We start from the raw sequence: 26,584 nt of genomic DNA, 5'->3' as shown, positions 1-26,584 counted from the left end.
CTCAGTTCTATGACTTCCACCAGAATCAACTTTGTTGTTGGGTACACAACATGGATGGTTAGTATGATCCTTCCCAGAATCTGGTTTAAATTATGGCACATAGCAGCCATTTTTACAATACCTTTTAATTTCAACAACAGGCAAATTGGTAGTTTCTGCTTCTTTTGATATATTGCAGTACAACTTAATCATTTGTTTATTTACCTTTTCAGGATGGGAGATATTAGCATATCAATGGGTTATTAAAATGCTCAAACATTAACCTGTAAACAAAAGAATAAATACAAGCACAATCTATTACTTTGCCAGGTTCAGACATAGGAGATTATGATATTCTAGACAGACAGCCCATAATGAAGACAGTTGTCATTAGTTAAACAAATAAATGATTAGTTGAGTATTGAAATATCAACACAGGCACAATCTACCAATTTTCTGAGCATGGTGAACATTAGCTAGCTGACAATGAGTCAATATTGCTTGGTCCTGCTACTTCTGATCTCTCAATATAGTTCTTTGTATAATACAAGTTAGAACATTTTTGATGTCAGAATAAAGAAGAAGAACTACCATGGTTATTGGACATCCCTAGTACCAGAGTCTATAGATATTAATTATTGGACCATCTTTTCATTCAACTGTAGTATATTTCAAACATCTGTTCAATAAATAGAGATATTAATGTCATTGAAGAAATATATAATTGGAAATGAGGATGGCCAATCATGTAGTTACAAGGAGTAACAGATGGATAATTCAAGTGATATATAATTGTAAAAAGACATAGATATATAAATGTAAAAAGACATGCTTGACTGTTCTATTAGAAAATTGACTAGAATCACACAGGATGACAAGGTATGGATAGGATGATTTCTCTACTAATAGAAGGAAAATTGATGCTGATGAGATCATTTGAATTATTGAAGTATCATTCAATGAGCAACATAATAGTGTATTTCTGTTCTAACACTTCTGTTAACAATATAATCATCTGATTTATTAGAAATAAACTAATGAAACAACTAGAGTGCAGTGAGATAGTGAGAGAAAAATTAATTTTAATAAGGATAAGAAGGAAGACATAATTTATAAAAAAATTTCTGTCCATTGTGAGCTTGCTTTGCTACCAACTTGGATATGTAGTAAATGGGAATAATAAATATGCAAACTATTAAGGTTCATATTTAAATTCAGAAAGCTAGAGACAATATCCATAAATTTCAGGAGGTAAAGTTTTCTTGTACGTATCATATAGATGAAATGATATGACATTTATTACGTATTACAGCAATTTTTTTTTTTGGCTAGGCAATGGGGTTAAGTTTTGACTAGGCAATGGGGTTAAGTGACTCGCCCAGGGTCACATAGCTAGTAGTGCGTCTGAGGCTAATTAGAACTCAGGTCCTCCTGAATCCTGGGCCAGTGTTCCATGCACAGAGCCACCGAGCTGCCCCTATTACATCAACTTTTGATGCTGTTCTCCACATGGCTCAGTTACAGTATAGTGAGGCAGAAAGTATGTTAGATTTGGCATTGATATGAGAACTGGATTTGACTCATGTCTCTTCTTGAGTTGTGTCCTGTATGGCTTTGGGTAAATATCTTAATCCTTCTGAACCTATGTTTGCTTGTCTGCCTAATAAGGAGAAAATACTTGCAATACTGACTTCACTGAGTAGTGATGATGGATTTTTAAAAATCTAAATAAAAGAGGCATAAAGGTAGCAAGGGGGAATACTTCTTGACTTGATATTTAAAAGTGTGTGTGTGGGGGACAAGCGAAGGAATTCAAAGTAGAAGACAATATATGGAACAATTATTATTCTCAAAAAAGACAACACTGGCAACATTCTTATATAACATGTGTGTATATGTTTGTATATGTATTTAGCGATAGATATACACATAGATAGTACCACATAGGTATAACATATTATATATATATATATAAAACAATAAATAAAGCTTATAAGCTTTCTTATCTTATTTGTAACTCATTAAAAAAAACCCTTCAAATAGTATTTGGGGTTATCATTATAGCTATATAATTTACCTCATAAATCTTAGACTCACAGAATGAGATTGAATTAAGAATAATAATAGTTTTCTTTTCTTTTCTTTTCTTTTTTTTTTGCTAGAAGGTATGCCTGAATACTATAACCATTTCCAGTATCCACTCAGAATCTCAATCTCCTTTTAGTTTTGCATTAAAAACAAATGTCAGCTTAAGAGCATTTGAATCCTGTTTCACATATCTCCTTTTTACCTGTGTGGACCTAGGCAAGTAAGTCACTCGGAAAATCTCTCAGGCTGTTTCTTCATTAGTAAAATGAAGATAATAGCAGTACTTCTCTCATAGGGTTATTGTGAAGATCAAATAAGTTAATGTTTGTAAAGCACTTTGCAAAACTTGAAGTACTATATAAATAATTGGTGTTATTTATTAAGTATCAAATATACTAGGGCAGCTAGGTGTCACAGTAGATAAGAGTCCTGGAGTCAGGAAGACCTGTGTTCAAATCTGGCCTCAGACACTTACTAGGTGTGTGACCCTGGGCAAGTCTCTTAACCTTCTTTGCCTCGGTTTCCTCATCTATAAAATGATCTGGAGAAGGAAATGGCAAACCATTTCAGTATCATTGCCAAGAAAACCCCAAATGGATTCATGAAGAGTCAGATACAACTGAAACAACTGGAGAACAAATCAAATATACTTCCAAAATCAAGCAATTGAGCACTTCTTAAGCACTTAATGTATGCCAGGTATCTCAGTTAGATGCTGAGGGTACAAAGACAAAAACAGTCTTTACCCAAACAGCTTACATTCTAATGGAGGAAACAACATAAATAAGCATAACCCTTCACAAAACCCATGAATAAGTGAATACAAAACACATATAAAGTAGCTATAAGGGGTGCCTTCCCCTCAAAAGGAAGGGTGCTAGAAAGTAGGAGTGTAAGTGGCCTGGTGGGTGGGGAGGATAGGGCCACAAATGCTTCTAATAGAAAGAAGAACTTGAAAAGAATCTTCAGTGAAGTCAGTGATTCTAAGAGACAGAGGTGAGGAGAGACAATATTTCAGACCTAAGGTCCAAACAAGGCAAAGGAGCATATTATTGTTGCATATGACAGCAGAAAGGTCAGTATGGTTGGGACAGTATGTTGATGGGAGCCAATCTATAAGAAAGGCAGGAAAGGTAGGATGAGACAAGAATGTAAACTATTTTAAAAGCCAAACAGAAGTTTTTATTTATATCCAAGGGTCAATAGAGTGCCACTATTGAGCTAGTTTATTGAGGGGGTGAGTTGACATGGTCAGACTTGTACTTTAGGAATACCACTTCAGTAATTGTCTGGAGAAAATGAAAAAAAAAAAAACAAAACAAAACCCTAAATGAATGAATGAATAAACAAGCAAATAAATGAAAGATAATTAAATAATGGAAGGTTTAACTTTTTCAAAGAACTCAAAGAAATGGAAATATCAAAATTTCAATACTATGTGGGAGGGATGTTATTATTAGTATTTACTTTAGAGATAGTCTTATCCAATTTCCCTACTTTGTTGATGAGGAAATAGAGACTTGGAGATATTAAAAGTTTTGCCAACCCTTAGAAATGTAGTAAAAATTAAAAAAAGAGGACAAGTGAAAACTGAGATCTACTTGAAGAGGTCTAGAGGTTTTGGGGTGATCCTACGTGCACAGAGGCACCCCAAGATCGTGGCGCCGAGCCCTGCCTGAAAGAATTCAACCCAAATCTTCTTCCAGCCAGAGAAATAGTTTATTAGAGATAAAGCATATAATCCAGACTCCCAAGGAACCCAAATATCAGTAACGCCCGTAGGGATGAGCGGGCATGAGAGTCTCAGACTTTTGGGCATGAGAAATTCTCAGCATATTAATAGAGACAATATGGACCTTATATACAGAAAGACTGTGGGAGGGATCTAGGAGTGGCCAAGTAGTTTGGGGTGATGGGAGGAACAGCCTAAGGAGATCTGGATGGGAGTGGCTAGTAAGCTGGGGTGAACAGAACTCCTGGGACCTGGACTTCAGGGAGCTTAGCTAGGATTAAGGGTGGGAAATGGCCAGGGGCCACAGGGAGGTAAAACAGTGGAGGGGAGATTGGGTGTAGCCACAATGAAAGGCCAGTTGATGGGACTATAGCCTCAGGGGAATGCCAGAGATTTGACCATGTGGGAAAGTCCAGGGTTTTTCCTTTCTGGGGCCCAGATTCTAACCCCATCATTCCCATCTTACATACACTAAAGTAACTTTGGGTGGTCAGAGGAAGGGGCAGGGTGGTTGGGAAATGGGTCTAGGTGAGAATTCCATTTGGAAGGTCTGAGAGATTAAACGGACAATGGAATAGATAATAAAGGGAACTGGAAGGTAGAAGTTTGCTTTCAAAGGGAGATACAGAGAGCTTTCAAAAGGGAAATAAAGGCAGTTTATAAGGAATCTAAAAGTTTAAGGTTTTTCTGGGAATCATAGACAAAGGGGAGCCAGGTTCTTTTTAGGGCTGGGGCAAAGGTGCATTTGAATAAGATTAAAAGATAAGGCTAAGGCTTTCAAAGAGAGATAAAGGGAGTCTATAAGGAATCTAAAAGTTTAAGGGTTTTTCTGGGATCTGTAAACAAATGGGAGCCAAATTCCTTTTGGCAAAAAGGGGCAAAGGTCTCAGTTTCTGAAACTGAATGATGGACCCATAACCCACCCCATCATACTGACTCTAAATTCTATGTTCTTCCCATTGTGTGTGTGTATTGATAGATACAGCTCTATATCTCTCTCTACATATACACACACACACACACACACACACATATATATACATATGTATATGTTTGAAGTCATTCTGATTGATTTTTTTTGCATATAAATTGTATGTTAGTATTTGTCATTTAATTCATTTGCAATTTTATAGAGATTCTGAATGGCATCATCAAACAATTGATTTACAGATATTAGCCTTTAAAATATGTCAGAGACTATTAATACAAATAATCTTTAACCTAGGAAAGCTCCTGAATTGTGAGCATACATATAATCCCTTTGTACAATGCAAGTTGATTTCAGCAATTCTCTCCTTTTTTCACCTAAGACTATGTTATAGACTCCTAGTCCTTCTTCAACAAAAGAAATGAGAATTTACTGATATTAAATGAAACAACATGAGGGGTGAAGTTTTTCAGAGTATTTCTCATTCATTTTGCACAATGACATATACTATCTGTATGATCCCGGGCAAGTTACTTAATCCTCTTCGCCTCAGTTTCCTCATCTGTCAAATGAGCTGGAGAAGGAAATGGAAAACTACTCCAGTGTCTTTGCCAAGAAAACCCCAAATGGGCTCACAAAGAGTTGGTTTTAACTAATCAACTATACAATAAAATATCCACTCAGTTTCCAAATACTGCTTTTCAATATCCACAATATCTCTCACATCCATCTCCTTCTTTCTACTCACATAACCACTTCCTTAGGTCAGCCCCTCATCCCTTTTCATAGAGACTCTTGCAATAACCTCTTAACTGATCTCTGCTCTCTGACCATGTCTCTATCTCCCTCAAAAAATTCCAATCTTTCCACCATCACTGCCTCTAGAATTAAATACAAGGTCCTCTGTTCAGCTTTCTAGGCCTTTCACAACCTGGTTCCATCCTACTTTTCCAACTTTATTCTCCTTCCCATACATACTCTATTGTACAGCCAAAATGTATTGCTTGCTATTTCTTCCTTTCTTTTTGGGGGGGTGGGGTGGGCGGGGCTAGGCAATGGGGTTAAGTGACTTGTCCAGGGTCACACAGCTAGTAAGTGTCAAGTGTCTGAGGCCAAATTTGAACTCAGGTCCTCCTGACTCCAGGGTTGGTGCTCTATCCACTATGCCACCTAGCTGCCTCTGCTTGCTATTTCTTACACAACACACTCAATCTACATTCTCCTCATCCTTGCATTGGAGCCCTAGGCCTAGAATCCATTTCATCCCTAGCTCTGACTCTTAAGGATTTCTTGTTTTATTCAAAACTCTGTTCAACTGATGCCTAAGCAAAGCCTTTCCTGAATCTCCTAGAACCTAGTGCCATCTGCCCCTCAAAAAAAAAACAGAAACAAAAAACTTTGCATTTTTTAATGTATGACATGTTTTAAAAGTTTTTATCTTTGTATGTGTGTGCGTACATATATATATATATATAAATATAAATACAACCGCACACATATATATGACTATATATATCTCCAAGGTTTCTATCTAGAATGTAAACTCTTTGAAAGCAGAGGTTGTTTTATTTTGCTATTATTTATTTTTTATTTTTACTTAGAAAGTGCTTTTATATGTTTATATTTTTCCAGCATAGGACATTGCACATAGTACAGTAGGTGCTTAATAAATGCTCACCAATTGAATTAATTTGTACACAGTATCAATAGGTTTGAAATGATTAGTCATACCACATGACATTTTTTTCAATGGTGCCTACTTTGTTCAACAACAAACATTTATCAAATGCTTATTATGTGTAGCAGCTAGGAGGTACAGTGGATAGAGCACCAAACCTGGAGTCAGAAAGATTCATCTTCTTGAGTTCAAATCTGGCCTTAGATACTTACTAATTGTGTGACCTTGATCTAATCACTTCACCCTGTTTGCCTCTGTTTCCTTATATATAAAATGAGATGTAGAACTAAATGGCAAACTACTCTGTTATCTCTGCCAAGACAACCCCAAAGAGAATCTCAAGAGAGATGAACACGACTAAAATGACTGAACAAAAACTATTATGTGTGAGATACCCACTAGATAAAGGGCATGCACAGATAAAATAAAAAATTAATTCCAGCCCTCAGTGAGCTTACATTGAACAATAGAACATTAAAGAAACAACAACAACAACAAAAATTCAGAGATGTTAGAAAAGATTGTTCTCTTTTTTTTTAACCAGGATCTTGCCTCACAAAATAAGAAACTTGGTAAAATTCAGTTTAGATTGCTTCAAACCACATAATCTCAGACTAGATTTAAAAAAAAAAATCTATCATACACAGTTAAATTAAGTTTTACTTTTCTCATGTGCAAAGGGTAATGAAAAAAAAGTAAAGGAAATTTTCTCTGGGAAACACAGTAATTTCTCTGGGAAATTACTATTAAATTGTTCATAAGATGTTAATGAAGTTTGGCTATGATGGGGCTGGTGGGTTCCCTATGTTCTCTTGGTCATTGTATAGTTCTGCTGTTCTGTTTACTGTCTTCAGAATATTCCGAAGAAAAGTAGCAAATACCACACTAATCTAATTCCATTTAAACAATTATATTCACTGTTCTCTTCTTAATCAAAAGAAAAGAGGCAATTTTATGGAAGCAAAATAATTTCCCTGACATTTTTAACAAAGAAAAAAGCTTTAAAAAAAAAAGGAATTCAAAGAGTAACCTGAGCAGATAAACACTGCTTCACATTAATACAGTTGAAAAAGGTCGATTTAATTTTTAAATGTTACTCGAGAATATTTGCTGAGATCATTTTTTTAGAGTGGTAATATCTTTGCAAGTGGTGGTTTTTTTTTTTTAAGCTGAATTAACATAGCAACCTTTACAAATGTTGAACTGCTTTAATATAAAAGAGAAACCAATCTGGTGTTCAACCTTAATTATCTGAAACTGCAGCTAAACTGAGATCTCTGTTCATTGTCTGAACATCTTGATTTTGCGGCTGTCAGGATCTCTTCATTTTAACTACAGCCACATGGTTCATATGGTATCTAGAGTTTGCTAGCTTTATTTTAAAAACACAAAATGGGAAGAAAAACAGTGTGGTAGCCTCACCCTTAGACACAAGATTCTGCTTTCTCATATGTTCTATTTTATTTCAACATTTTGAAATTTCAATCACAACAGATTGAAGAACATGGAAAAGCAAACATCTATATATGTTAAGAGATAGTGCCTTATTGTACTCTAAGAATTAGAAGAGATGTGGATTCAAGTTTCCTAGCAAAATATTAGGGAAAGGAAATTCTTTAGTTCACAAGTTCTTTGATTGTGATAACACAATTTTTTGTCACCCATTCTTCTCCAACCCTAGAACTTCACAGTAGTTCTATATAAGCCAGTGAGGTTCCACATTGTAAGGACTCTCTGGGCTTATATGAACCGTGATTTAGATAAAGGTCACCCTCTAGTGGGATTATAAAGTATTTCAGGTTTCAGGCTGATTCTATGTGAAAAGACATCCCATCTTACTTTTATATTGATTCTTTAGGGGGTTTTGATTTTGAAGATCAAGTACTGATTTCAAGGATTTGCATCAGTGGGGAGTGGGGGGTAGGGTCACCAATGAATCTGCTTAGCCCTAGGGTACCACTCATCATAATTACTGTTAAGAACTTCTAGAGTCAGAGGACTGAGGGTCAAAACTTGATGCTGCTGTCTGTATGATATTAAGCAAGTTGCAGAGCCTTCCTTGGTCTTGGGTTCCTCAGCTGTATAATGAGGAAGGTAGAGTCAAATAACCCGTGAAACCCCTTCTGGTTTTAGAAAATTTCAAAGACACGTTCAGCCTGTGGACGTTTTAAAACCATTCATTATGATTTATAGAGCCTAGATGGTTTAGTGGATACAGACCTGACCTCAGAAAAAGGAAGACTGGGGCTCAAGTTCCACCTCTGACACATGCAGCCAATGTAATGTCTTAGGCAACTCTCTAAGAAAATAATTTGTAAAACAGTTGGCAAGCAGCATTGATAGAGGAAGTTCCTCACCTTGAACTTCCTACACTCTGAAGCAATCACGAGTATAGCTCCAATCCCTATCCCCTCCAAAAAAGAATAATCAACTTACATACTACTCTAGATTTCTAAAATGAAAACAAGCAATTGTAAATTTCTTGATAAGCAAAAAGTTTCTACCTAATCAGAATTGCGCCTTTGATTTTGTCATCCAAATTAATTTCTTACATGGTTGTCAGCTGTATGTATCATGCATGCTGTTACCTAGTCTTTAGACTGGCTTGACATGAAACTAAAAATATCTTTAAAAAAAAATCTAACAATGTGACCAGTTCAATGCAGAAAACTCCAAACTCTATTATTTCCTTCAGATAATCTTTTCATTATAAGCACAAAATTATAAAACTTAAAGTAAGGCATAGAGATCAACTCATCCAGCTTCTCAGGTATCCAATTTTTTTTTTCCAAGTCCATCTTCCATTCTCGCCATTGACTTGACTTCTTTAGTCCTGTGTTTGGCTAGATAGAACTTAGTGAAGGACAGTTGAAGGGCTGGGTCATTTAGACATGTGGTAGTTTGTACATATACTTCTAAACACTAGCACAATTCTGGCTGGGTTGCTTTTGACGTGAAAAAAAAAAAATCTTTGTACTGGTGAGTATAGTGCTGCCCTTTGAATCCAAACTTCACAAAATAAATCCCCTTAATTAAAGGATTTGTTCTGTAAAACTTGGACTCAGTCAAAAGGCTGCTCCCAAGGCCCTGGAATGCCACAGGTTCCCTACCCCTGGATAGTTCTTGCCTACAGACAGAGTTGCTACATGTTTATTGACTGGCTGAGTGATACCATATCTTGGTTTTCTCATCTGTAAGAATATGTAGTATTCTTCAGGAGAAAGGATGAGGGACATCAAGCATTGGGACACCTCCTAGAAGTATCTATCTGATAAAAATAAAGTGGCTAAGGAAATCTTGCTTTGCTGATTATTCTCTCCTTTAGAAGGTAGAGGAGGCTTCAATTTGCATCTGATTCTGAGAAAAAAGACCAGGGACAATGGAGAAATGACTGGAACTTTGGGACGAAGTGACTGTACAAACTTAGAATTACTAATGGATGAGAAAAAGAAGGTTAGATATAGTCTGAAATGTGCCCTAGAATTTAAGAGAGAAGATTTCAAAACTGTTCAGATTAAAAATGGGTAGGATTTAAGAGAGAAGATTTCACACAGCAAATCAGTTTGAGGGATAGGACGTGGCAAATGAGCTTCCTTCTTTTTTTTTTTGATAGAAAAGCTGTTGTGGTTAGAATGAAGAAGAGAAGATTTGGAGTGAATACGATAGTGGCATTCAAGTATCTGAAGACCTGTCTCATGAATTTGTTCTCCATGGCTCCAGAGGTACACTAGTAGACAAGGGAGATGTTTCACACATATTTTAAATAGGTTTTAATAAAACACAGGACAGTCTATTGTCAAATGCTTGTGGGGGGGAGATGTGGGTCATGCAATATTAGGCTTGTGTAAATATACATACTTAATATACATATAAATATATGTGTGTGCATTTGCTATTATTGTTATTGCAATTGTTACAACAAAAGTTGGACAAGCTTTTATTAGGTGTGTTGTTCAGATTCAGACTGGACTAGATGGTCTTCCAACTTTAGAATTCTCTGATTTTGTGGTTTCTGTGAAAATAACAATGACATAAATATAAATTATTTCAATGAGGAAAAATAGGAAACTGTCAAAGGAGACCAATGTCACTATGCGGGGAACTCATCAACTGAATTAGATTAAAAAAAAAACAAAAACAAACAGAAAACACCCACATCTATAGACCATGATAACTAAGACAGATAATTGAGGATAAATATAAAAGAACATAATTGCATTTCTGTAAGAATGTTAGCCTTACTAGAGCCCAAAGCAAGTTGAGGTTTGTGATGAATGCTAAAGACAACAAAAAGAGTATTTTATGTTTTCTTTTGTGTTCATGTATACACCTGCATGTGCATATAAATAGCTCTACTATCAGATGATAATAGATGCCATAATAAAGCAAGAAGTAGAGGGTGGCACAGTGGGTAGAGTTTTGAGCCTGGACTCAGGAAGAGGTGAGTTTCAAATCTAGCTAAAGATACTTATTTGCTTTGTGATCCTAAGCAAGTCACTTTCCTTTGCATCAGTTTCCTAAACTATAAAATGGAGATAATAATAGCACCAACGTCCTACGGACACATCACTGTGCCTAGCATACTCCCTTCCCCTTTCCTTAATTCTTTTTTTTTTGCTTTTCTAGACCAAATAACATGATCTTCAAACATAGAAATAAAGGGGGAAAAGTTAATTGAAAATTGTCACCCAAGAAAAAAGAGTAGATAGTAAAATGATCACTTTGATGTTCTCAATGAGCTCAAGTTACCATGTCCAAATGAATGAATAATTTCTTAAGGTAGTGAAAAAACTTGCAGATATGATTACTGAGGCTACTTTGGTATCCTTTGAAAAATCTCAGTGAATGGAAGAAGCACCACATGAATAGAAATTGGCAAATTATCTGATTTACTAAAAGAGAAATAAAGTTGGTCCTTAAAACTATGTCAGTGACCTTGACTTTGATTCCTTGCTAAATTCTCAAATTCATGTTAAATGAATGGCTTGTGAACAGTTAGAAAGGGGAACAGAAAAGACTAACATTTAAATTTTCATCAAGAACAAGTCATGCCAGCCTAATTTCATTTCATATTTCTGACAGGGTTATAGGTAAGGGGAATGACCTACTGAATTTCAGTAAGATACTTGACAAAGTCTCTAACAATATACATATGGACAAAACAGAAAGACACGATTCTCTGATAGTAGGATTAGAGAGGCATAAGACTTGGTTTGTAATTAAAGAGTGGTAATTAATGGAGTAATGGTTATCAAGGATATGATATACACATGTATGTGTGTGTATATATATATATATATATATACACATATACATACCTATATGTGTATATGTATACACACATATTTATATATCCATGGAGTTGAATCTAACTTATTCAACAATTATCAATGCCTTAGATAGAGGTGGTTGCTATGAAAAATAGTGGAAAGAGCAATGGATCTGACTTCAAGCCCTGGGTTCAAATACTAGCTCTTCTCCTTACTATCTTTGTTATCTTAGATAAGTCATTGACTTCCTTTAAACCTAAATTAGCCCAAGTAAAATGAGATGTAATAACTACATTAATTATCCCATGGGTATGAGTATGAGAAGTGTAGAAGTATGAGACTGTTTATGAAATGATGTGTATTACATGTGTAAATGATAAAGCATCATGACATGCTGAATGAAAGAAGTAGGGGCTTCTTAATAGGCCAGAATTAAGGACTAAAGCTAATAAAATTAAATTAAGCAGGGATAACTGTGTCCTTCTACAGAAAACAAGAAGGCAGCGTAGAATAGTAGAAACAGGGTTTGCTATGCAATCAGAATGCCAGGTCACAAATTCTACCTCTGACATTTTCCTGCATGATCTCAGGCAAGTCCCTTAACCAACCCAAGAGCTTCAGTTTTCTCATCCATAAAATGAGGGAGTTGGCCTAGATGGCCTTTAAGGTCTCTTTTAATTCTAAACCTATGGACCTAAATGTCCTATCCCCATACTTTCACACCTGTGAAATGAGGATAATCCTTGCACTAACTTTGTCATAGGGTTGCAGTGAGAGAAGAACTTAAAAATACAAAATGTCACATAAATGTAGCCTATTTTTTTCGTCTTTATTACTTATCATTATTGTTGCCATCATTGCTGTCATTTTCATCATCATCATCATCTTAGATAGTGGTATTTCCTACTTTGCAACTCTTCAGCATTATCAAGAGAGTATTGTTGTTAAAGAGATGGTTTTCAGATTGTGAGTAGTTTATAGTAGTTATAGTACCCCCAGTTGGAAGATGTCTGGTGCAAAATAAAAAAAAAGGAGGGAGGGGAGTCCACACTGATGTCAAGGCTCACCAAATGCATTGCTATATGAAGAAAACACTGCTAGTTGCATGGAATCCTGAAAACCCTCAAAGTCTCATGAGTGAAATTCACAGAAAGGGAACAAAGATTCATTCATACCATACATGTTAACACTAAAAAATCCATATATCAGGGGTTAAAAAACATGTTGCTCTGAGGTGATATCCAACTGAATTAATTAATTAATAAATAATAATATAACCAATAAATTTGATATGTATGTCTACATACCTATACATATACCTATATACAATAATGGAATATAATAATATAATATGCCACATTAATATTCTAGCATATGTGGTATAATATAGTATAACCTGTAAAAGAGGTGAATGCAACTGGCATCTCTTTTTTTGTAGCTAGAGAAATGGGAGTTGGGCAAATGAAAGGGATGAAAGAAAGTCCTAGATTGCATCTCACCTTAACAGCTAAACTTAAATTCAGTAATGTGGCATGATGAGAACCTAAAAGGAAGAGAATTTCCCAAAGGACTCAGAAATCTTCAAGCCTATTCATCCAATACCTTTTTTCTTAGTATACCAGTATTGAGGACAACTACAATGGTTCTTTTCTTGAAGTTGATAGCACTGGAAAGTGAAGAGAAGGTCTCATCAATCAGAGCAACCAGCTAATTCTCAGATGAAACTACTTTTCACAGCTAGAAAACAGAGTGAAACATCAACTTGTGAACTGAGGATGAAAAATGCAATCATCCATAAAGAATTCTCTAGGATCTTTCCATTTCCTGGAGCCTGGGGGGATAAACATGTCCGTCTCACTCTATTTCTATATATAGGAAAAACTTTCTAGAACCCACATTTACCAAACTCCAAATTTGCAAATATTCAAGGTATCAGTGGCCTGTTTTCAAATGTCATCTATCAATAAGACCGCTTTGGGGCCCCAAATTAGGTTATCTTCATAAGAATGCTTCATGGTAGTATCTAAACTAAAATTTACAAAGCAGAAATTAAATTTATATAGAGTCAGTGGCTATTTAAGAAGAGTTTTCAAGTGCATTATGGGCACAAAGTGATAGTGATCATTCCCACTGACAAGAGAATAAGGTCTGTGTGACTTAGAGCAAATCATTTAACCTCTCTTTTCTCCAACTTCCTAAAATGCTTAAACACTGCATTGTCCTCCTTCATTCACTCTAAAAATAACTCTGATGACAAAGTAATGCATCCAACCCTAACCCTTTAAGGAAATATATGATTTCTAGGTGAGCTAATTTAAAAGGTAATGTCTATGAAAGGAAAAATACATCATAAACATTTTTCTTCATAGTATTTACAGAGAAGTAATAAACAGAAGTTCTTTGCCAACTAAAGCCCTTTTATTTACTAGCTATGTGAACCCAAGGCAGTCACAACTTCACTGAACCGCACTTTTCTCATATGTAAAAAGGGATAATACACCTGTGGTATCAACCTTAGAAGGTTGTTGAGAGGATCCAATAAGTTAATGTATATAAAGCACTTCAAAAAAATTAACATGCCAAATAAATATGAGTTATTATCATTGCTGTTTTTGCTTTTCAAAAATTTATCAAACATTTTTGCCCTTGCTAATATTGACTATTTAGTGGCAGTAGCAATGGAATTAAATTTCTGTATATCATACTGAATCTTATTTACAGAGCATCTAACTATACAGCTCCTACTTTCCATATTGCTACTTTCCTGAAAATATTAAACTAAAAACAGGTAGATAGAAATAATTTCTACTCAATGGCTTAAAATGTTTCCAACATTACCAAACTCACTGCCTAAGACAGATAGCTTTGCAAGAAGCATGCATATTTGACAAAAAGGTGCTCTACTGTTAACTTTAAAAATGTGTTTTTCACGATAAGCAGGATGGCTTCCAAAAGACCTGGGAAGACTTATATGAACTGATGCAAAGTGAAGTGAGCAAAATTGGAACACTGTACACAGTAACAACAATATTGTACGATGGTCAACTGTTAATGACTTGGCTATTCTCAGCAATACAATGATTTTGAAGGACACATGATGAAAAATGCCATGCACTTCCAGAGAAAGAATTGAGTCTGAACGCACAAAGTATACTTTTAAAACTTTATTTTTCTTGTGTTTTTCTTTGTTTTCTTTAGCAACATGGCTAATGTGGAAATATGTTTGGCATGACTTCATATGTATAATCTATATAAAATTGCTTACCTTCTCACAGAGAGGGGAGGGAAGAAGAGAATTTGGAACTAAAAATTTTGAAAAACAAATTTAATTTAATTTAATTTAATTTAAAATTTTATATGTATTTGAGAAAATATAAAATGAAAGAAAAAATAAAATTCATTTTTATTAAATATATGCCTTTCTTTTTCCATAGGTTATGATAGTTCCTTTTTGAAGGACACAGCTTTGCTTCTGACTTCAGACTACATGCAATATGCTATCATTATAATGTATTTCTTGGTGTGTGGTATAGTGCTCTCATATCCATACATGTAATTTTTTGTAAAAAGATATCACTCCCATGGAGGAAAATAAATAGCAGCATCCTTTATTTGAATTCTCAAACTTCCAAAACAAGGTTCATGCATTAACTATAATCTTGTAAAGAAGTATTTTTCTCCCCTTTCCTTCTGCTTATCTATCTATCTATCTATCTATCTATCTATCTATCTATCTATCTATCTATCTATCTATCTATCTATCTATCTCTATGTCTGTCTGTGCCTAATTAGGATCTTCTTTTTTGCCTTTTTATTTAACAAAGATGAAAAAGTAGGTTATGTTCAGATTAGGGTATTCATCCTAAGAGATTAAGTAAAACAAAGCCTTGTCTTCTAGCTAATTTCTATTGTCAAGGATTTATGAATCCAAAGAAGACATTCCGGAATCTGTAAATTAATCAAGCAGCAGTCAGGAAAAAGAAAAACATATTTAAAAATCACAGATTAAACTCACAAAATATTCTGTTGTACCAAAGATGAAAAAGTTAAGAAAAAAATCCTCATTTCATAGCTCAGATAAACTCTTTGAAAACTTGTGAAGAGAAAGTCATAACAATAATTCACATTGTGCTTTGGTGGTTTTTAAAGATTCAGGACCACAGTGACTAATTTATGTAACTGGAACTGCCTGGTGAAGAGATCAAAGTGTGGAATTCCCTCAAACAAGAATCCCTAGTGATGGGGAACCCCTCTGAGTCACCCACATTGCAGGCAGATGCTTATTTTGGGTCCTCTGGTATTTTCAAAGGCATGAAAGCCCCCTCTCTTCCTTACTGGCAGCAGCTAGGAGAGTGTTGCCCTGCAGTAATCAGTGCATTGCTCAATGGCATGGAACCAAAACAGAAAATCTCTGTCCCCATAGAAATAAATCAATAGAAGAATCAATAGGAAGGTCCTTGGGACAGCCCACTGTTCTATGTGTTAAGAGACAGGGAGCCTGGTAATTTCATGGGGTTTGAGAAACCGCTCTGGGGCTTGGTAAGTGGATTCGTTTTGGCCAAATAACATTGCTATTTTACAGCCACTTTAATGTTGAACCTCATCATATATAAAAAAAATCACTCTGTGCAGTGAATGAGGCCAGGTGTTTTAGATGGTGATAGTAACAAAGGATGGCATCAATCAGCCAAGTGCACAGATAAATAAAACAATAATCCCCTTCCATGCTTTCACTTTGTATGTGACCATTGAACTAGGTGAGAGGATAAAATGAGCCTGAGTTTCCATGAAACCACCTCAATAGAATGAATATTAGAAACTATTACAATTGTTAGAACTCAGAGCCAGAAGGGACTTTGGAAGTCATTTAGAATAACCCCTTCATATAAAGAGGGAGAATCTGAGGCTCAGGGTAGGAGTAATTTGCCCAACATCACAGGATAGTACATATCAGACAGAATTTGAACCCAAATCTTCCAAGTCCAGAACCACTCTTCTTTGTACTGTACCACACTGCCTAGACTTAATGATCATTAGTGAAAAGATGCTTTTCAGCAGATCTAGCTTCTGGTGTACAAAAGCAAAATTATTAGTTTTTAAAACTGTTTTTAAAGAGGTTGAGCCTCTACAAAGAAGAATTCTGCTTAACGGATGGTGCAGTTATATAGCACTAACAACCTCCCAGTTACGCAACTTTTTAAATCCCATACCCTAGATACTCAATAGGTTAAATTTGGCTGCAGAGAATAATTTCTTCAGTAACTATTTTAACCTGGTTGTTAAAGAGACTGTCTTTTGAATCCCCAGACAATGCATTCAAAGAACTTTTGGAGCCCCGCATCTTATATGGAAGGCATTATATTCAAGCAGAACAAGCACATGTCTGTAGTTCCCTCTTCCTGCTTTCTGCTCAGAGTCAGGGCCTCCTTTTCAGGATATACTACCTTGGGATGTTGGGGATGTGGTAGAGGAGGACAGTGACTTCATAAATTGATTTAATTTATTAAGAACATATTGGAACTGAAAAATGTGGTCTGTAATGCCCTGCTGTGAAAGTTTTCTGGGTCTTTGCATAGCAAAAACCATAATGCATGGATTATTATTTAGCATGTCACATTCTTTCTTATGTCACCTTGTTAAATACCTATTTAGTGACCTGAATGGTGCCACTTTTCACTGAACTGTGGTAACTGTGAATGTCACATTTCATTCACCTAAATCTGCATCAAACCAATACTCCTCTTCTTGTCATAATATCCCCAAGGATCATTTCCATCCCAGTCAATGAGTTATAATATGGTAGACTGCCCATAAAGCTTTAGGGAAGACTTTTTAATATTGTGTCAAACACGTACCCAGACATCAGCCTCTAGCCTTCATTTCAATTGTGAAAAGGTCTAGGGCCATCTTTCCAAGCATCAGCCTCCATTGCTCTTTTCCATCACAAAGAAAGCCAAGTACAGAGTGACAATTGCACTTGAAACTAGGAAGGTCAGACCTGGACTGAAGTTGATGAATGTATTTGGGTAGGAATTATGGGTAAGTGGAGAAAAGGGACAAAGTCAGGAAGAGTATAATTTAGGAACTGGTAGCCACCATCACTGTATAACATTCAATGTGACAAATCAGAGGTTGTTCCTTGCCTATTAGCAGTTTTCAACAGTGAATAATAATGTCAACAGTAATGAACAACAAACACTTGAAATATAATACACTGCCTAGTGATATAAGTTCATTCATTGTACAAAGAAAGGTTTCTGAGCATACACTAGAGTATACATGGGCATAATTAATAAAAATAGCTAACATTCACAGGGCACTTTAGGTTATAAAAAATATTTTCCATATGCTATTTCATTTAATCCTCATAATAACCATGAAAGGTAGGTGTCAAACAGGTAGTAAAAGAATCTGAGCAGAATTTGAAGTTAGGTCTTCCTAACTATTTAAATCCATAGTTTTATCCACTATGCCCCCTTGATGATTCTTTATTGTCTTCAACATAAGGGTAATTCTTGGTGGGACTGTCTATTCTAAGTGATTAGCTATTGCTTTACTGAATGTTTATAATAGTTGAATTTTGGTAGTGAATTGTATTCATTACTTAGTATATTAAGACAATCTCTTGGTTGTATGTTTCATGTATTAATAGAATGGCATGGATAAATAAAATTCACAAAGTGTCAAAGAACCTCATTTTTCTACTATTTTAAACCTCCTTCTCCCCCATTGACTCCCTTTATAATAGAGATTAATACTTCATAGTATCAAAATTGATTAGTTTGTGTTTTGGCTGCTGCATTTTCCTGCTCACCCTCTTCTGCTAAATATGTTAATGAGCAAAAGGGAGAGAGCCCAAAGGAGAAGGAAAAGGCAGAAGCATGAATAATTCCCAAAGTACATAATCATCACCTAAATAATCAAGATTTGACTGCATGAGGGAAATAAAAAAGCTCTGCATTCCTTAGACTCTTCAGCTGGTTATTTTTTCTTTATATATTCACTTGAGCTTGAATTATGTTAACATTTTATTAGGGAATAAAACTACCCCACCAAAACCATGCCTGGAATTCAGTTCTGCAAACACTCCTGTGTCTTCATTTCCCATACCCCATTTCTCTTTGGTCATGGCTATTTTGTTTTCTTCAGAAAACAGCAAGTTTCCATTTTGTGACCAGTGGTTCTTTTTGCTCCACTTGTCTTCCCATTCTGTAGGTCTTCTGTGGCCAGTATCTGAAGACATTTCAGAGGCACAGTTTAAAGTAAGAATTTTTAAATAGTGGACTACAGGGCATTGGTAGCTTTGCAGAGGTTTTTAATGAACCTCAGCATCCTCCTCTGCTTGTATTTCTGCTGGTTTTGTGGGTCAGGTGTAACAGGAGTTAATAATGGTGGGTAGGTAAAAAGGAATATATAAAAAGAAAAAGATAAGTACTTTTGTGGTAGAACTGGTAAAATTTAAATTTGAAAACAGCCTGCATATGCCAATTATATGCAGAGATTCTCTCAGCTGGAGCTGCCAGCCCGTGCAAGTTTCCAGCTGAAACATGTCCAGACACTTTAAAATGTTGGAGTAGGGTACCGGGGCCACTACTACACAAATGCGAGAATGCCTGAAATGACTGGTCCGTCCTACCTCCCTAACTGCAACAGAGAGCACTAGTCACTCAATTGTTAGTCAAATACAGAGGAAAATTGACAGATTTTTTTTTTTAAAGTAATGATGTGTAACTGTCTCTCCCTACACCCAAATCTGGAAAAATCCTCAAGGGTCAAGGTGAATGTCAATTTGCCCACTGGAATTCCTACCCTGGGAATGACTTGTTCTGATTAGGGATTGATTGAGTGCAGACATTGGTCTACTATATCTATCCAGTCTCGGACCCCAAACCATGCTATCATCTAGCCACCTATTTTTATCATTTTCCCATATGGCTTTCTGCTCCATTTAAGTACACTCTTTGCTCATTCTGCTCTTGCTCTGGGAACCTTAAGCAAAACAATAATACTATTGCTTCTCCATGCTTAGAACATTCTCCCTCCTCCACTCTGACTACTCAAGTACCTGGCTGTTTTTAAGTCCCAACTGAAATCTCACATCATTGTTTGGGTTTTGATGATTCAGAGTGAGTGTAAATAGCAATTATTTCTGTTCTGGCCAGAAACTCTGAAGGTCTTCCCCTCCCAGACTGATTCTTTTATGAAGGCAAACTAGACCATCTTTTGCTTAAATTATTACATAGAATGGGTATTGCCTCAGACAAACTGACACCTGGGAAAGACCTTAGCTCAAAAAAGCCATGGTCTCCCACTGCATCCAGAGCCATCTCCAGCCCTCTTAATCTATATCTTTCCACTAGACTCAGAATGACTCTGGAGGAGTGAGGCTGATGACTTTGCACAGCTCTGCCTTACTTAAATCCAATTAATTCACTTTCAAGTCAAGACATCACCCTCCTGATGTCATTGATGAACAATAAAATCCCACTCACTACAAGAAGCCTTCCCTAATGCTTTTTTAATTTCAGTGCCTTCCCTCTGTTAATTTTGTCCTATTTATCCCATATATAGATTGTTTGTACATACTTGTCTGCATATTGTCTCCCATTAGACTGTAAGCTCCTTGAGGGCAGCGACTGTCCTTTGCCTCTTTTTGTATCTCTATTGCTTAGCACAGCACCTAGTACACAGTCAGTATTTAATAAATGTTTATTGAGTTCCAGTTGACTTATTCACTCATTGGCTCCACTCACTATACCCATGATTTTTCACCTCAAAATACCTTTCCCTGGCCAGCATGTTATCTTTCTAATTAGAAAAAAAATTTCTTTGAATGTAGGAATGAATGAAATAAGTGCCTTTTTCATTCATTTATTCTCAGGAGCTATCTTATTCTATATTTACATCTACCACAGTTCTTGGCATATAATAAGCACACCATAAATGCTTTTCATTCATTCATTCATTGATCAATGAATATTTATTAAATATTTGCAGCGAGCCACAATTGATCAAGGATCTCCATGGTAAAAATTTGTATAAAATCAACCTCATTTCAGGCAGAGGTATTATTTCCCTTGAAGGAATACATAAAATCTATTCCATAGGTGCACTGTGTGTGTGTGTGTGTGTGTGTGTGTGTGTGTGTTAACCCTTCTCACTAATTTGTGATTTGGATAAATGGGTTTAATTATAATAACAATGGATACATTTAGCACTTTGAGATTTGAAAAGTTTTTTTCTACATGTTATCTAACTTCAGCTTTACCTAAACTCTGTGAAATAGTTATTAGGTTACTATGGGTATTTTTATCCTCCATCTAAAGAGGAAGGAACTAAAGCTTAAAGGAATTAAGTGACATGTACACCCTATCCAACATACCATGCTAATATTCTATTTCTCTATATTGAACTCCTCTAATGGAAGTAATAGGGGGCCAATTTGAATACTGATTTTTTTCTGCACAAGGACAATTGCCTGAAAAGGTAGACAAAAGAACAATTTTCCACTGCTAATGATTCTCCAAAGGCTTCTATCTTCAGAAGACATGCTACTAACTGCACTAAGCTCTATAATATTAGAAAGCTCCCTTACATTGTAGGATAAAAGTGATTGATGTAGCATCCACAGTAGAAGGACAAAGTGGATGAAAAATTCATATTGGTCAGACTATAATAGGCAGCTAGGCAATAGCCTGTCAAGACAGATCATCCATCGAAATATAGGATGATCTATCTATCTATCTATCTATCTATCTATCTATCTATCTATCTATCTGCCTATCTATCTATCTGCCTATCTGTCTATCTGTCTATCTATCTATCCATCCATCCATCTATCTTAGGCCTCATGATGCAGGTGGGCAATAAATAGACCCAGAATTAAAGAGGAAAAATTTGGCAAATTGTGCAAGGGTTAAAGTGACCCAAAATGATTTGCTGCTGCCAAAAATCTCATTCCTTAAAAAACAATTTTCTCAGTGGTATTATCAGGCTAAAAATCCTGTGATACAATCATCTCAGAATAAAAATTACAAATAAACCAAACAATGACAGAAAGGTGTATAGATCACATAATAACAATGTGTGAATCAGCTTGGAATATATTCTCAAGGATATTGTTCGATTGGTTAAAAAAAAAAAGTGAAAAAACGAGAGATGGTAAATAAACAGCCCAAATGGTAAACTGTGCTTTTTTGGGGAGAGGGAAACACAAGAAAGTTTTCCTATAGAAAGTGGAATTTGAGTTGAGTTTTGAAAGAAGTAGGTAAATAAATAGGAGGATTTGAGGAGCGACAGCAGTCCAGAAATGAGGGATAGCCAATGAAGGTTATGGAGTTGGAAGATTGGGAGTTGGGAGATGTATTATTGTGTCTGAGGAAAACCAAGTATGGCAGTGTTGACTTAGAGTGCATGGAGGGGAATAAAATGTAAAAAGGATTGGAAAAATAGGAAGAGACCACTTTAGAAGAGCTTTAAGTGCCAAATAGAGGATTTTAGATTTGATCCTTTAGCCACTGGAGTTTACTGAGTTGGGGGAAAGGTGCTGACATGATGTGCACTTTAGAAAAATAATTTGTTAATGGAGAACATATTGAAATGGGGAGAATTTTGGGGAAGGCCAACTGGAAGGCTATTGCAATAGACCATGTTTGATGTGATACTTATACCAGGGGGTGGCTATGTAAGTGGAAAAAAAGGACGTGGATAGAAGAGATGCTGTGTAGGTAGAATTTTCGAGAGTTGGCAATAAATTGGACATGTTGAGTGAACATGAGAGTCAGGCTAAAAATCCTGGGATACAATCACACTAAGGACATGATTGTGGATAATTAGGACAATGGTGGAGTGCCCAAAGATATGTAGTACTAGACTCCGGTTTGGCTGTAAGTGTCAATTTTAGTGCGGGCTAAAAGAAACATGTAATAAACAAATAGATCATTTTTATCAATAGCAAAGAAATTAAGGAGGGAGGACATGTCAAAGATTGTGTTGAGGTCATCTAAACTAGAATCTTAGAGTTTCATCAATATGTAAACATCACTTAGGATCATGTCAGATGTTTTAGTGAAAACACAAATGACCTTCCAATTTAGTTTACACCAGAAGAAAAAGTCCCAGAAAGAAATTTACAGACCTCCTACAGGGCACCTGCTTTTAAACAAAATCTTTCCAAGCAAATGTTTTGTTGTAGGCTTTTACTTTATTGAGTGTTACAACACTGTGTATTTAATTCACAGAAGGTTTTAAAAGGCCTCAATTGGGCTAATATTACATGTGATATGAGGTGAAATGGGCATGTTTTGGGTTTTAATTACTTAGCCTAAGAACTGTTAGTTTTTTTGTGTATTAGATTGAGAGCTGTTCCTTTCATTGAGGCTATGTTAAAAATCAGGATAAAGGCATTATTTCATTACCTTTATTTCTGTGGCCTGAATTCCATTATGTAGCTACTCTCTTTTTGCCACAAAAAATTAAAACTCTTAATGTGTAACCTAGAATTCTGCAGAGGAATTACACAGAATAAAATTTTCACAGTTGAGGTGCTAATGTATCTAGCATTAAAGTAGTTTTTTTTTTGTTTTTGTTTTCAGGATATGCTTATCTTTTATTGTATAATATAAAAGCTAATTCTTTGATCCATGGTTTGAGGGACAAGAATCTTTGCATTTGAGGTTTCTGTAGGTGCAGGAGAGGATAAAAGAATCAATTTGGTTGTGCAAACTTATGTTCTTACAGCACATAAATTATGTTCTCCCTGAGAGAACTCCCACAAGAACATGGGAGCCCAGGAGTCATGAACAATCTATATCATAAAAACTCCTCTCCCACATCACGTAACATTTTCTGTGAAGCAATGAGATGGCCTTAAACTACTCAGAGGATTTTAGAGCTGGAAAAGACTTGAAATGTCATCTCATCCAAGACTCTCATTTGGCAAATGAGAAAACTAAGACCCTGGAGTCTCACTAACTAACCCACAGAACTAGAGATATGCTAAATTAGGATGAGAAAATAGTCTTTCTGACAAGAAAAAAAAAAGGACTTATTGTGTGTAGTGAACTATTAGCAGGGTTAACGTGGGGAAACACAAAATTTCGATTAAATTCAACTCACATCACTAAATCAAGAGCTCTTCTTACTACTTCGTATTCTTTATACTATCAGGTACTTATTAGCACGTAAAGTTTATAAACAGGAACTTTCATAGTTCCTGTTAGTGTAGCTGTAGGCAATTTTTCTTTTACCCTGGTGGGGTAGCTAGGTGGCTTGGTAGCCAGAGTACTGAGCCTGAAGTCAGGAAGACCTGATTTTAAATCCAGCCTCAGACACTTACTAGATGTGTGACCCTGGGCAAGTCACTTAACTCTGTGTGTCTCAGTTTCCTCATCTGTAAAATGAGCTAGAGAAGGAAGTGGCAAACCACTCCAGTATCTTTACCAACAAAATCCAAATAAGGTCACAAAGATTTGGACGTGACTGAAACAGTTGAACAGCAATAAACAACAAGGATCATTCAGAAAGAAAACTTGGCAATAGATAATTGAGCTCTTCAAATGGAGGCACTGTCTCACTTTTCTTCTTGGCATGACACAGCACATGGTGTAGTATCTTGCACCCAGAACATTTGTTTAGGGACTGGAATTGAGGGGATGCCTGTCAATTGGAGAATGGTTAAACAAGTTGTGGTATATGATTGTAACGGAATACTACTGTGCTAGAAGAAATGATGAGCTGGTTGATTTTAGAAAAAAACATGGAAAGACTTGCATGAAATAATGAAGAGTGAAATGAGCAGAATCAAGAGGGTGTTGTGCACTGTAGCAGCCCTGCAGTTCAAAGAACTACTGTGAACAGCTAGGTTATTTTGAGTATTATAAATACTCACATTGACTGCAAAGGAAGATTCTATCTACCTCCTAAGAAAGAACTGATAAATAGAAATATTCTTAGTATGGTTCTACACACACACACACACACACACACACACACACACAAAATAATTTTTTAATTGTTTAGTAAATATTAAGTTAAACAGTATACTAAATAAATGTATACTTTGAAAAACATTTCACAAAAAAGATGAACAGTCAACTATCTACCATAAATGAACTATTGTTTTCCCTTCTGGGCCTGAGAATCTTTTGTAAGAATCTCTTGACTAAAGCAGTGACCATGAAAAGATTAACAGTGACGTCTTTAGGGTAGTTCTAGAAGGCAAAGCACAAAAGGTCATTCCCCATCCTGTGGGGTGTGAAGTTCTACAGTAAGACTGGAATCACTTCTCCATATCCTGTAGGGAACTGCTGGAGGAGGATGGATGGCTTCCGAATCACTGGGAAAGGAGGTAAAACAGCAAACCTTCATATTCTCATCACTATTCTTGGAAACTTCATTAACTTTTTAAACTATTTCCTGATGCTATGTGACTCATCAAGACCTAGGGAGCTCTCATTTAAAAGAACCTCAACCTAGGACACTAGATTTTTTTCTCTAGGGTGTTTACACATTTGAAAGCTTCCCTTGAACGCTCATTGTATTACCCATTCTGGGCATGGGAAATATTTGTACTCACAGGTCAGTTTGCCGGAAAGCAGCTGATTCTTGCTCCTCAGGGTTGTGGAGTAACCCTGTGGGTCACTGGGTTTTCTAGATGAGCATTTATGAAACCTCATCCATTGCTTTCTCCATTGATTATTATGAATATTTAATCAGTTTTTAGGGGAAAAAGTGTTTATAGAGATAATAGAATAAGAGAAGTTGATACAAAGAATAATGCCCCCAAAAGTTTGGAGCATACTGTCCCACAAATACACACAGGTTCTACGGGGAGAATGACTACCGACTTAAAGAACAGAAATTGTGGGTAAAAGTGTAGAGAACCAGAAGGGAACAGTGCCATGTGGCAAAGGGAAATTACGGATTTCACTCATTCTTTTTTTTTCTTCTTACCTGTAATTTCATTGGTGTGAGAAAAATGGTAAAGACAAGCATTCACCACATGTACATATATACATAAATAATATATACACACATATATTATTCCTACGATTTCATGGGTAAACAGAACTCCTGGTAAGGAAATCTTCTCTACAAGAGCAGGTTACTAAATGTTCCACACTATATATAGTCTCAGAAAGTTTCCTAGACATTGAGACAGTTAGGGACTTGTTCAAGGTGATACATCCTGTGACTCACAGCTGGGGAACCTGTGACCTCGAGGCCACATGTGGCTTTCTAGGTCCTTGGGTATGCCCTTTTGACTGAGTCCAAATTTTACAGAATTAATCCTTTTATTAAGAGGATTTGTTCTGTGAAGTTTGGATTCAATTAAACCTTTTATTAAGAGGATTTGTTCTGTGAAGTTTGGATTCATTCAAAGGGCTGCACTTGAGGACCTAGAGGGCCACATGTGGCCTCGAGGGGGCAGGTTCCCACCCCGCCCCTGCCCCTGCCTTTGTCAAAGGCTAAAATTTAACTCATATGTTCCTGACTTACAGGCTGGCTCTCTATTATGCCTAGATGCCATGCCCACATGTATGTGAAACTGCATACACACATACATGTTTACCATATTGAGATATACACACATACATGTGCCATACACAATGAAAGGGTATATTACAGATATAAATATGGATGTTATAGTGTGTATATTGCAGATATAAATGTATTACAGATATAAATAGACATGTCACATACATACATTTTACAGGTATATATTACAGATATAAAATGTATGTATATCACATATGATTTATAGATCTCAGCTGGTAGCGTGCAAAACTAGATAAGGAGAGACAGAGATTTTAAATTCAACTCAGCCTGAGCTCAATGTTACCCTGTGACAATAGGAAAATCAACTTGACCCTCTCCAATGTTGTTTCTGTACTTGAAAAACATTAACC

At 36.0% G+C, this 26,584-nt stretch overlaps 1 protein-coding gene across 3 annotated transcripts in view; it reads right to left on the bottom strand.

Annotated features, from left to right (window-relative positions):
- FGF14 (fibroblast growth factor 14) overlaps positions 1 to 26,584 on the bottom strand; it is a 796,427-nt gene that overhangs the window by 41,356 nt on the left and 728,487 nt on the right. The window lies entirely within an intron of this gene.

Source organism: Vombatus ursinus, unplaced genomic scaffold (genome assembly GCF_900497805.2).
Source record: "Vombatus ursinus unplaced genomic scaffold, bare-nosed wombat genome assembly UNPS02010304.1, whole genome shotgun sequence".
Classification (NCBI taxonomy): domain Eukaryota; kingdom Metazoa; phylum Chordata; class Mammalia; order Diprotodontia; family Vombatidae; genus Vombatus; species Vombatus ursinus.
This window is presented reverse-complemented; position numbering and strand designations above follow the sequence as displayed.